This window comes from Sebastes fasciatus, chromosome 8, assembly GCF_043250625.1.
Source record: "Sebastes fasciatus isolate fSebFas1 chromosome 8, fSebFas1.pri, whole genome shotgun sequence".
Lineage (NCBI taxonomy): Eukaryota > Metazoa > Chordata > Actinopteri > Perciformes > Sebastidae > Sebastes > Sebastes fasciatus.
In genome coordinates this window covers 20,797,929-20,811,752 of record NC_133802.1, presented here as the reverse complement: position 1 = coordinate 20,811,752, position 13,824 = coordinate 20,797,929, and the positions used below count along the sequence as shown (strand labels likewise).

Sequence of the window (13,824 nt, the reverse complement as noted above, 5' to 3'; positions counted from 1 at the left end):
TCCACTCTGCTTTTTGTGGCATTAATGCAAGATTTGAGTGCGATGGAATGCAAATTTTCCTAATGGAGGGTCAGTTGATGAAGCATGAGTTTAAAACTGGCTAATGGATAGCCGGTGGATAAAGGGCCAAGCTGAAGCTAACCTCTCAGCGGGTGCACAGACACAATGTTGTGCTTGGGGCCATGAGATCAGGGACCCTGTGGATGCAGAGACCCACTGTGGTGCGTGGCTGCAGTTGTTAGGTGTCACACAGGCCAAACTAGTGATCTGATGTGACGCGCAAACTTACACATGTACCCTATACATGAGAGTGTACACATACAAAATCCCTCCCACACACATGAATGTATGCACACACTCTGCATATTCACATGCACAGTCACATATGGGCCTATAGCGTGGATTTCCTCAGCCGCTCGGAAGCCAGAGGAGTGGTGTTATCTTTTTGATAGGATAAAAACTGTTCACCCCCTCTCATCTTTCTCTGCCTCCAAAAAGAAGATAACCCTCCCACACGGAGTGACGACCTCTTTATGAAATGCAAATGAAGGCCGCAGGGTTAATTGAGCAAAGAAAAGACTAGGGAGACCTCTTTGTGGTGGAAAAGTGCATCTTTGACACCAAACTGGTAGGTTGCTATAGTATGGTGTTGTTCACTGTGCCCTGCACTTGCTGGATCGCGCAGGATTGTCAGATGTGCCAGGTTTTATAAATGCACACTTGGATTCACTCGCAGGCTTTTGGCAACATGTCACAGTGTCCTGTATGTTTCGCTCTATTATGAATCCGGTACAGTCTAGTAGCTCTTGTCCAGGAACGCTGAGGAGGGACCACAGTTCCCCCGAGGGCGCATATGCTTTTAAATAGGCAGAAAGAATGAGGGATGTACACTGTTGTACACAGAGAGGAGGATGGTATTGAGGAGAAAAGACCAAGGCGCCTGTGTGTGTGTGTGTGTGTGGGTGTGTGTGTGTGTTTGTGTGTGTGTTTCCCCTGGGCAGGGGACAGATGGACTCAGTCTCTCTTCAGTTATCTCTTTAACCCTAGCGTAACAAAACTCCCTTGGAAATAACCCTACCTCTGCATGAGTCTCAGAAACACACAAATGCACTATGCGTGCAACTTAACCTGAATCCTGCCACATAAATAGACAGACAAGGAATTCTTTGAACGTAGAGGCATTTGGCATACAGTATGTCATGGTATGTTAAATTACAAATCTGATAATCACTGAATACATACCATCTTTTTCTCGCTGAAACATTAAGAAGGAAAAAAGGTGGTCCAGGAGGTGGCGTGTTAAATTATTAAAAACCTGCCTGACGACGATGCACAAATCGAATCGGTTCAGTACACAAATCTCAGTTAAGAAACCACAGAAATAACGACGGTGTAAAACGGTGCTCGTCAGGATTTATGTTTTGTCGTAACAGCAGTTTTAAAGTCTTTGCACTTATTGTGGCTCATGCTTTTACTTTGTGTTCCAAGTTAAAATGCCACAAAAAATGTTTTGGTTAGAGCGCTTCCTGGACTCAAAAATATTTTTGTTTGAGGTGTTCTTTAGATAAAGATGCATGTAGACACAAAAATCCCCCCAAAACTCCAAGGCACTCTCTTTTTAAACAAGTAAAACGCCATTATTATAACGGCATAATCATGTTAGACCTAAAAACAAACGTGTTTCGGCATCAAGCCTTTTGGAGTTTTTTTTTTAGGTGTAACACGATTATGCCCTTATAATAAAGGCATTTTCATTGTTTGAAAAGAGAGTGCATCGAAGTTTTCTTCTGATTAAAATGCCTCAAATTTGTGTTGACTGCATTAATTTGATACATGGTTTTACTGCCAATGTAATCATCTTGAATGAGAGATATTCTTAGAACGTGCAAATGTGTGATTAGTCCTAATTAATAACATAAAACCGTAAAATAAATGACTTTCATAGGTAATTCATATACTGTAGATGCTTTAACTAATTTCATTCAGAATGAAAACAGATTTGTAGGATCAATTTTGAACGAATTTACGACTTGAAATAGTTAATTATTGCATGACTACTGAGTTGGAAAACAACACAATTCGCAGAAGGACCTACAGGGTTCAGAAATTACATAAATCTAAATATTATTCGTTCAAATAAGCCGATTTGTTTGCTGCTGTTTTCCGAGACAACATTTAAAATCTTACATCTTTTTTTAAAAATCCAGTTGGACCAGATTTGGCCTTTCATCCAAACCTCCGTCTCCTCTTTCCTCTCCTCTCCCATCCTGATCTGTCCTCCCTTCCCACGCCACCGCCCGTTTCCTGTATCCATCGGAAACGGCTCTTCTTTCAAGGTTATACCAGTCAGGGCATATGTGTGTGTGTATGTGTGTCCCTGAAGAAGAAGAAAAAAAACCCATAATCAATATAGCCTTCAATTTGTTACACAAATCAGACGTTAGCAGTATCCTCATCACTGAATATACAAAATACAATACATGTGCATGCACAACACTGTACCACTACCCATACAAAGGACAGGAGACTTTTTGTTTGAGACACATTAAACATCTCCCACTGATAGTTAGAATTAGCTCTGTGTGTTTTACCCTCTCCACTGCTATTCTGTTGAAATCTTTAATTTCATGTATCATTGAGCAACCTGTCTATATGAGCCTGGCTGTGATGGCTGTGTCTATCTCTCTCTCTCTTTGTGTGTGTGTGTGTGTTGTTGGCTGGACTACTTTTCACCTCACTGATGTTATGGCTTTCTGGAATCAAAGTAGTGGGACATTATGCCACGCTGAAATAACTTCAAGCCTCTTGGTAATGGAAGATAGAAGACAAATGATCATTCTGTGGGATCGCCACAGCGGCTGGCTGGAAGTTATCTGTGCACTTCTGCTTTCCTATTTTTAAAAGCTGTAGGCAGCAGGCGTACTGTATGTGTGTGTGTGTGTGTTAAGTTTGCATATAAAGCATGCTCAATCACACACACACACACACACACACACACACACACACACACACACACACACACACACACCGTATACACAGCATAAGATCAGAGGATGATAGGAAGGTGTAATGATGTGTGACAAGAGTATGCTGGAATCGATTTGCCTGGGTGGGGAAGAAGTGTGTGTGTGTGTGTGCGTGTGCATATATGGTGTGCTATACCATTCTCCTTTACTACCCGTGACATGCTGACAATATTTCTAAAGAACGAGCAAAAGAAGACAAAGTGGAGTGGTTCCTCAAAAAGAAGCGGTGGATGAAAAAAATATCTATCAGTATTAAAGTCATCCAGTGAAGTGAAGAGGCAAATGGCTTAGAGACGCTCAACATGAGCATGCTGGGTTTATGGAGTATAGAGAGAAGAGTTACAGAGAAGGAGTTAGAGGAACACTGATGGAGCCAGTCATCAGCTTTAGGGCTACACAATATTTGTTTGTTATCCCTAAGTGATTTGAATCAAATAAATGTACGTGTTGAAGACTATGCACCTTAACAAAGACAGAAAAATTAAATGTCAAATTTTTTTTTTTTCTGACTACATGTTCATCTTGCAGTACTTCCAGCACTTCTATCCCTGCAGTACACACTGTGCGTAAATGCCTCTACGCTGGCGACAGCCGTGGCCGGAGGCATTATGTTTTCGGGTTGTCCGTCGGTCCGTCTGTACGTACCCATTCTCGTGAACTCCTGGAGGGAATTTCTTCGAATTTTGCACAAACGTCAACTTGGACTCGAGGATAAACTGATTAGATTTTGGTGGTCAAAGGTCACTGTGACCTCACGTCCATCCCATTGTCGTGAACGTGATATTTCAGTACCGTCTTGAGCAAATTCCTACAAATTTGGCACAAATCAAAGGTCACTGTGACCTCACAAAACACATTTTTGGCCATAATTCAAGATTTCATATGCTAATTATGACAATTTCACACAAATATCTAATAGGATAAAATGATGAAGTGATGACATTTTGGACAGACATGGATGTAAACTGCAACTTGTCTGGTTGGCAGAGGCATACAACAGCGAGGCGTTAATTCTTCTTTTCCCACTACTTTAATAAACAATATATAATAATATTTTTGTGTGGTATTTCTACAAAACACAATATCATCACTGACTGGAAATGAAAACCAGGGTCACTTTTTAAAAAAATAAGAAAAATACTTATTTTTTGCTTCAATCTATTCATCAAACTTCATGTGTATAGCATTTTTTTATACAAGTTAATGCAAAAAGCAGCATCTTTTTTTGCTATTTACCCGTCTATTATTCTTGATACCAGTTCATTTGGCATTATCTAATGGGCTGAGTACATGATGATTTAAGTGATTTACACACAACAGCGATATGTTTTGATCTATTGTAGAACCTTCCTACAAGACTTGTTATACACAAACATAATTTAATATTTGTCCAGAAGGCAGTTTCATTTTGTTTGTCTGTGTTGGAAGAAAATATCTATTTTTGTTCTGAATATGTATTTTAGTCACACTAACCAGATTTAAGAGCATGACTAATTATCTAATTTAGAAGTGGAAATGATTATGCGTTTCATTTTTTCACGTTCATTTAAAATTAATTACACATTCGGATAACAACAGTGGAAGAATAATTCTTGCCGTGTGCGGATGAGTTTTTAAAATATATATTTTCCACTCAGTACTCATATTTAACAGCGCTTTAAGTTTTAATTTGATTTAGCATTCTTTTTTTATTTTCAAATGTTATGCCTTTGTCATACATGTTAAAAAGAAATTGATAAAGTGCCTTTTATTTGTTGTACAAATTGGCCTTTTATGTATGTATGTATAAAGTTGTATTTGTGTTAGCCATAGGTGTTAAAGTTACTTTGATAAACTTGTGCACATATACATCTGTGAATCTTAATTATCTGAGGATCTGAGTTTACATTCTACAAATACCACACATAGTAGGATGATTCTGTCATTTTTGGGGGGTGTTTTTATACAGATAAATAAAAAAAAAAATCTAATTAAGTGCTATAGTATTTCTCCACTAGAATTACATTATTTGAGAAGGCTTTTACTCCTGTGGGGAGATATAGTACTAGAAACAGACTCAAAAATGTTTACTGTGTGTAAGCTGCTGTGTTTCAACCTGGTGGGAAAAATATTATACAAATAATCACCTGATTAGTAAAGTTTTAATTGAGTTTTAGGCTGCTTTAAGTATTGATTAAGTTATTTTTGGGTCCATAAATCCACATAGGATCAAACTCCATCACTGGTTAATCAGACTCATTTGAAGAGCAGTTTTACTTATTTCTCTTTTTGCCCTCTATTTGCCTTTCTTGTCCCTTGTGTCTTGTATATGTGTGTGTGTGTGTGTGTGTGTGTGTGTGTGTGTGTCAGAGTGGAGGGCGACGTATGTGTGATGGTGCCAATCTGCTGCCAGGGGTGGGTGATGGCTGAGGCGTTCCAGTGTAACAGTGTGTCAGACGGGGGGAGACGGCTGCAGATTAGATTTAGCTTTGGGAAAATTGAATAGCTGTCAGGTTTGGTTCAGCACGGCTGGCGATGAGGTGAGGGGAAGGGGGTGTGTAGGGGTGTGTGCTGACGACCGTCCCTCTTTCCCTAACCTCCCCTAACCCTCCCATCTCTCCTCCTGCTTCTCTCTCCCTCCTCCTCTTGTTCTCATTGACCAAAGCATGATCTTGCTAAATTTGATTCCTTCACTGCTCGTAGAGGGAAGAGAGGTGTGTGTAAGAGAGAGAGAAAAGGAGTGGAGAAAGAAGGAGGAATGCCATGTCACCGAGTTAATTACAGCGTTAGCGGGCGGGAGAAGGAGCCTGTGCTGCTATCCTTTCATGTCCTAGCAGGCCGGCTTTAGCCAACACAGCCACTCACTCATGCTGTAATTAGTGCTTTGTTGGTGAGAAAAGCATGAGAAAAGCCACTGCGAATCAAACACCCTTCCTTTAGTGTAGAGAGGTCAGGAGCAGGGAGCGGGGACCCTTTGCTACCGGATTAAAGAACTTAAATTCTTAAAGAGCACAACTGCTGACGCTATGTTTGAGGGCTTAGAAAATCAAGTGTCTTTCGACGACTTGTTGTGCGGTTTACCTCTTTGATTAATCCCCGATCTCTCTCACCAAGTTCAGTTTGCCGGCGTGAAAAGTGTTTGATTCAGTAGTTAATTTGTGTTTGTAAGGAAGTTGATTTTTCTTCCCAGTTCCTGAAGTTTAGTAGTGTTTGCATACAGTTTAACACCTTGTGCTCTGTGCTGCTAGGATGATGAATGTGAACACTGAAGATAAATATCCACTGTCATCTGTCATCAGGCCTGGCTTTGCCTCTGTTGGCCCGCAGATAAAGAGCATCTCACCGTGGCTACACCGGACATTAACATACACACACACACACACTCTCACAGTTTTCTGTAATTATGACAGATCGTTGTGCTCCGGACTGGATTGCATGCAGCGAGTAAACATTAGCCAACTTGGTAAAGGGGCGGGACTAGTACTATTAAGCACATTAACGTGTGCGGCACTGTGTGAAGGACTGTCTGTGACTCGCTGCTGTCCACATCCATCATCCTGCCTCTTGTTTGGGTCCACCCTGTGTGCTGTAGGTAAAGATGGCCCGTATAAAGCAATACACCGAATAGAGGAAAGGACATCAGACCCATTACAGCTGCTCCATCAATCACAAATACCTTTTTATACGTCCTAAACCTCTGCATGCTCAGATAATTCTGCTTTATGCCCAGAATATCTATTTTTCTTTCTTACTTTGTCTCTTTATCACCTTCAACCTTTCTGTCAACTCTTCCCTCTATCAACATTTTAGTGTCCTTGTGCCTCCCCCAATTAGTTTGCTCTCTTTCTCCCCTTCCCTCTCTCCTCCTCTCCCTCCATCCCTCTGCTTTAATAATGGATAGGATGCAGGCTATGGCACTAAAGAATACATGGGAGGGGATCTTGGGACACGGCAGTGTTCGGAGCAAGTGTCGGTGCCCGCACCCTCAAAAAACTAGTTCCGCTGGCCCAGCACAATATCGTGCACCTGCTGCACTCTCGGGTGGCCTCAGTATTTGTCCCAAGTCGCCCCTTCTGCCTCTGCATCAACTCTGCCAACATACACACACACTCACACAAACAAACGCTTAGTTTGGCTGCACTTTATGGAGCACGACACTTCTCATAGACTGTGAGAGTGCTGCCAAATCCAGCTCAGTGGGACACAACAGTGGCCCCTCCTCCTGATGACCTTCACCTGCACTTGCTATCACCTCACCCAAACACACACCAGCTAACACAGGGTGGAAGATGACAGTTATGTCAGCACACACACACACGTGCACTTTAGTTGGCCTTTCCCTGTTACTCCCTCATTGCAAAAACATTTCTCACTCAATCAGTGTGTATTTGTTTGAGTTTCCTTTTGTGGCTCCTGTACATGTCATGTAGGCTAAAGGCCTGCGCTGGCTAATATGCAGATGACACTGTGGTAATGCTGAGCACTGAGTAAGTGACAAACGATTACTTAGACACAAGGATCAGTATGGATCAATGATGAGCGATATTGATCACATGGTGTTGTTGACATGTGCAGTAACAAAGACAGATACTGTTTGGGAAGTAGTCCACAGAGAATTGTTTTTGCCTATTTTCAACCGCATACAAATCTATTAGCTTGTGATTTATCCAATGGTCATGACACGGTATTGGTTTCATCATTGAATCCCCAAAGTTTAATTTATTGCTGGTCGTGCTTTAGGTGTGTGGTGACGAAGTATTGGTTATTCCAAGCATACACAAACTCTGCAAAAAACTGTTCTTCTCAATGCAGTTTTCAGGAACCAGTCATTGTCAGGTGGCCTCCTACAGGAAGTTAGTGGAGGCCTATTGAACAGAATGATAGATACAAAAAGTAATAATTAAGAAAATAGCTTAAAGGAATACTTCACCCACAAAACGACCATTTGTATATCAGTTTCTCTCCCTGCTTTGCATTGAATTCTTGAAGAAAACTTTTTCTTGCATGCCTCCACAGTGAACGGAGAATCCGAAAATGTAAAAAAGTGAAGTAAATGGGGGCTGTTTAAATGTGGCCCCTATTTACTTCACTATATCACCATTTATTTTTCCGTTTTTTGGCTTCTCTATTCACTGTGGAAGCATACGAGAAAAATAAAGTTTTCTTCAAGAATTCAATGTAACACGTGGTGAGTAATTGATATACAAATCGTCATTTTGTGGGTGAAGTATTCCTATAAACAGTGAAATGAAATATCCATTTATGGTAAAGATAGTAATGCTAACAGTTCTTTACCCAAATTTAATATTTCCATAAAATACAAAATTTTCTGATTAAAAACTGTTGTCAATTTGATACATAAAATATATTCTTATGGAATATTTGTATGGTATGGAGATGTTTTCAATGAAAATACAGTCAATAATGAGGTAAATCCAGGGTGTTATTGCTGATAGTGGTAATAATGATTCAACAAAAACAAATTTAAACACAGTAACAGTTGTGGACTTTGGCCACTTCACTCTGATAACTGGGGGGTGGTGCAGCTTCTGCTCAAAGGGTTTGTCCAGATTGAAACGTATAGAAAATACTCAGTATTTAATTTCCTGTGTTTGAATACAAGTGAGTAATGGTTTGTAGAATACCACAATAAGAAGATCTGTTGCCCAAAAAACTGTTGAGCTGAGGAGCAAGTCTGATGAAATACTGCAAAGATTGCCCTGCGCATATTATGTGACTTTGTGTCATATGTTTTTCATGTTGAATGGCTGCTAATGGACTTTGGAACCTGTCAAGTTATTTTGGAAAATGTGATCAACTATGGCTGCCAAAAATTCAAAATAGCCAGCTGTTTTGGGGTAACAGCATTAAATGAGTATCCTGTTTGATATTGAAATGCAGCTCCATAGAGAATCAATGAACTTTCAATGACTGGGCGATCAAGTTGATGGCTGTATGACAGCAGGGTTACCGTTAGTTACTGTGAAGGAGGTATGGTTGTTAAGGGCAATCAAGTTGAGGGCTGTATAACAGCAGGGTTACCGTTAGTTACTGTGAAGGAGGTATGGTTGTTAATTGCACTAAGTATTCATTCAGTCAGTATGCTCATGACACTCAGACTTGGATTAGTCCAGTCGAGTTGCAATAGTACAAGCTGTGGTCATATCGAGTGTGGAATGATCTTTGGCACTCTTTAAATTCCACAGCATTTCTTAACACTGATGCTGACCACATGCATCCCCATATGGGTTCCTTTTTCAAATAGTCACATTATATCTTATATTCTATTTTATTTTATTCTGTCGGAGGGAACCTCTGATCAAGAATTTTATTGCCAACGTCTGCTCTGTATGACAAATAAAGACTTGAAACGTGAAACAGCAATAATTTCAAGATTGTTCTGGGAGTGCGATGGGACGGCAGTTTACTATACATACGTTATATCGGCCGATATTATCTTATTTGCAGATATATTGGTGTTTGCGTGTATGTTGGCGATAAATAACCAGAAATTTCAGTACGGAAATGTCAGACTTTTGAGATCTTTGAGGTTTGAGGTCATTTAAAAACAGTGTCCCCATTACATGACCAGTTGATTTTTGAACTGTAAAATCAGTTTGTATCTTGGTCACAATGCGTTAAAAAACAAATCTAAAGGATCTGTATCAAGATTGCTTATTTAGGTTTTTAAAAAATACAATTGTCCGATGTATTGTCTGATTTTTAAAACTCCCAAATATCGACATCGGTATCGTCCTCAAAAATCCAGCATCAGTCAGGCTATGCCTGATATCATAAAAGAGTGATCATATATATGCTGTAAATATGAAGTGAGTTGTTGATGCTGTTTATGCTCTTTAATGTATTCCATTATAAGCGGTATATCATCTTTAGTTTATATTTCATCTTCTACATTTATTTCAAAGTGTTTATTATATGCGTGTATTCAGTTCAATTCATAGCGCCTACTCATAAATGTTCTGCGGTCCTCAAAAGTATTCTTCTCCTCTGTAGGTGGTCCGTTTATTTCCCCCACTTCTTTGTGAGGCATTCAAAGCAAACTCAAATGAAACTGCAGTCGAAAAAGTGTAACTTCCCGTAATAAATCTCCACTTGCAAGGATGAATATTACCTTAATACATCCACCACAATGTTTTGCTCTCTCCTTCCACTTTCACGCTGGCTGCTGCTAGAATCAATTTGAGACTGTGAGAATGTATGGAGTGGAATAGGGAAGCAGCAGGCCGCATTGTACGTGCTGCTAAGCATGAAAAATGTTTTCCACGACTGCTGAAACCAAGTGAATGCAGGCAACTACAGATAGACTGTGGACTATTAATCAGTTCCATGTGAACAGATTAGACCTGCTATTATGTTTTTGGGTGAAGTGACTTATGGCTGTTTAAAAGAAAAAGTGCAGTGGAGACGGTAGAGAGGGAACTTCCTGTACTTGCTTCCCTTTTGAAAGGGAAAGGCTGCCTTTGCCTCATACAAGTAAATTATGTATTCATTTATTTCAGTGTAGATATGGTCTCATGCTGGCATAGATGATGTCAGCCACAGCCCTTAAGGGACTTCTGTGTGTGTGTGTGTGTCTGTGTGTAGGTGGGGGGCACACCATGATGGCAAGACATGTGAGGACATTGAAAGATGGTGGTCATTAGAGAGAGCAGGGATTTGGCACCCACTCTGAGGGGCAATGGTGCATGCCCAACAGACGCAGTGCACCCTGGGACAAACTCCTCAACGTCGGTACCAGATACGCCATACGGCCTTGTGTATGTGTATGTGTGTGTGTGGGTGTGGGTTTGTGTGTGTGTTCGTGTTAGTGTACAGCTGTTATTCCACTGTTCCTCTTAATAGCCCTCAGGCAGCCTTTAAACACTCTATCACTGCAGAAGCACCCACACATACACACACACACACACACACACACACACACACACACACACACACACACACACACACACACACACACACACACACACACACACACACACACACACACACACACACACACACACACACACACACACACTCACTCACTCAGGAGCTGCAGGTGGGTGAATTGTGTTGAGGAGTGAAATGGGTGAGGTGTGTAAGTGGTTTCAATTATACTGAAATATAAAAAGAGCAGCGTGGCTTGCATGGGGTCAGATATCAGCAGGAAGGTTTCATAAAGTGACATTATTTTAATTTAAACTTTTAGGGAGTGCTACTGCCCGAGTATTGTTCTGTGGTCGCTTCCCAGATTTAGTGGCAGGATATGACAGACAGTTTGTACGACCAATAAAAAAAAAATACAGCAGCACACACAGAATCCCTGCCCCTAGAACATTTGTACATTTACTGTAATGACCAAGCTCAGAAAAACTGAAAAGCACAAAGGAAACGCTATAAAAAATAAGAAACACAAACCAAAAGACACGTAACTCTGAAGCTGTGATTTTAGAAGCTAATTAAATTTCTTTGCATATCACAATCTAGCTGTTTGTCATATTTTGGAATGATAGTAATTTTGGGTTGCCGTTTTTGTTGGGTTATTTGCGATCACACATTTCTTTTGCGTTTTTACTAATGGACAATTGATCTGTCGGTCGCTTCGCCACTTTGGTCCTGACTGAAATATCTCAACATCATCTGATATCTGTCATCGTTGGATAGAGGATTGCTATGAAATGTTGTGGTCCTCAGAGGATGAAGCCTACTGACTTTGGTGATCCCCTGACTTTTCTCATAATGCTCTCATGAGGCTGACATTTGTGGTATTAAGTGAATTATCTCAGCAAGTATTAGGTGGATGTCATGTCATTTGGTACAATCGTTCATGTCCCCCTCAAAGTAATTACATTTCCATCCGCCTCAGCTGTACTTTGTGTTTAGTGCTAATTAGCAAATGTTACAATGCACGTTAAACTAAGATGGTGATCATGGTAGGGATGCACAATTTATCGAACATTAATCGCGATCACGATTTTGGCTTCCCAAGCGCTACTCAGTAAAATGAGTATTAGGCAATGGTACATTATAACGCTATCATGATGCATTCAAATGTAATCTTGTACATTTTTGGCGAGAAATTTGAATAAATCCAGTTGGTTGAAGGAAATGTTTTCACAGCAATATTAAATAGATAATAGAGAAGGAATTATGATCTGTTTACCTTCCTAACACTAGCTCTAAACCACTTATAATATATAACTAAAATTACTAATGACAACTTTTAATTAAGTCGCAAGTCCCGATAAACAAATCGAGTCAAGATGTCTCTCAGGTATGAATGCTGACCGGTTGTTTTAGCTTTCCTTAGTATATACACAGCCACAATTGGGGATAGTTTGGTCATTGAACTCCCCTCAGATAATGACTATGTTTTACTCCAATGACTCCCTGCTAAGTTCCCCATATTAGTTGTAACGGAAACTATTTACTTTTTTCAACAGTCAATTCTGATTTTAGCTCTTCTAATGATAACATGTGTACAGCTGCTGTCACTGCTGTCAACCCACTGAAGAATAGGAAAGCAGCGTGTAACAGTGATGATAAAGAAAGACCTGTAGGATCATTATTTAGCTGTTGTTTTCTGTCTAGACTTCACAGAGCATTAATCAATCAAAAGCAAAGAGATACGATACATGTGGAACATTGTTATTAAACCAGACACAAGGCAGGATTTCATCGGAATCAATCATCAAATTAATTACGTTTTTTTTTTTTTTTTTTCAAATAATTTGTTGCATTCATCTGGCAAGCAAAATGGCATGTTGGATAGTTTAGAGTTTTTACTGCATGTGCTCAAATGTGTATGTTTAACAGGTGCTTTATGATGCCTTCAGATGTGACTCAGCAGAGCAGAAATGAAGACCAGGGGTGCCAACTGCCAAGTGTTAGTCATACATGGATACATGGATGAACTTCATTGATCCCAAATTGGGAAATGATTGTGTTACAGCAGCAGGTTATCCTGACAATGCACCGAAACAGTAAATAAAATGTACATATCAACACTAGAAAAAAATATATCCATAGAATACACAAATAATGAATGCACTTTAAGTATACCAGACTACTACAACTAACATAAAACATCTAAAATATAAACATTGAATAACCTACTATATACATTATCAAAGAGTGCAAGTTACAATATTTGTTTTTTTTAAATAAAAAATAATTGAGGTAGTAAATGTGCAATTTTAGATGTGCAAAATTCAACATGTGCAAGATTATAACAGGAGCAAAAACAGAATGGATTATGGTTGAGACTGTCTGAAAGGGCTGAGAGGAAGCTACATTGCGCGCGGTCTTGCAGCAGGGCACTGCCAGAGAGATGGTGCGTAATGCGCGGTCACATCAGTCTCAGAACACCACCGTTTAGGGGGAGAGACCCCGCAGACGTGACTTTGAATTACGTAAACACTCGCACACGCAGAAGGGTGAGGAAAGGAGTGGCCGAGCACAGACAGAGCGGTGGCGGTGATCTCTCTGGTCACGGTGGTCCGGTCCCCTGAGCCCCCCCACACACACACCCGGCTGAAGCTTTGAATATTCGCTGTTGATTACTACTTCCAGAACCCAAAATATGTCACTCTGGACAGCCTTACCATTACGTATTTTGCCCACGCAGTTGTTGTATGTGGATTGAAAACGCAATTACATTTACACTTGTGTTCATCAATGCGTTTTGGGATGCATTTACACTCGTACTTTCATGTGGTTAAGCACTATCCCGAGTGCAATCCGATCACCCGAAACACATTTTAATGCCAGGTGTAAAGGGGGTCTAACTGTAGAAGTCCAGGGCCCAGCGACAGAACCA

The 13,824-nt window shown here is 40.3% G+C and overlaps 1 protein-coding gene across 4 annotated transcripts in view; it reads left to right on the top strand.

Moving 5' to 3' along the window:
• The window catches only part of cacna2d3a (calcium channel, voltage-dependent, alpha 2/delta subunit 3a), a 129,954-nt gene that overhangs the window by 2,007 nt on the left and 114,123 nt on the right, over positions 1-13,824 (top strand). The window lies entirely within an intron of this gene.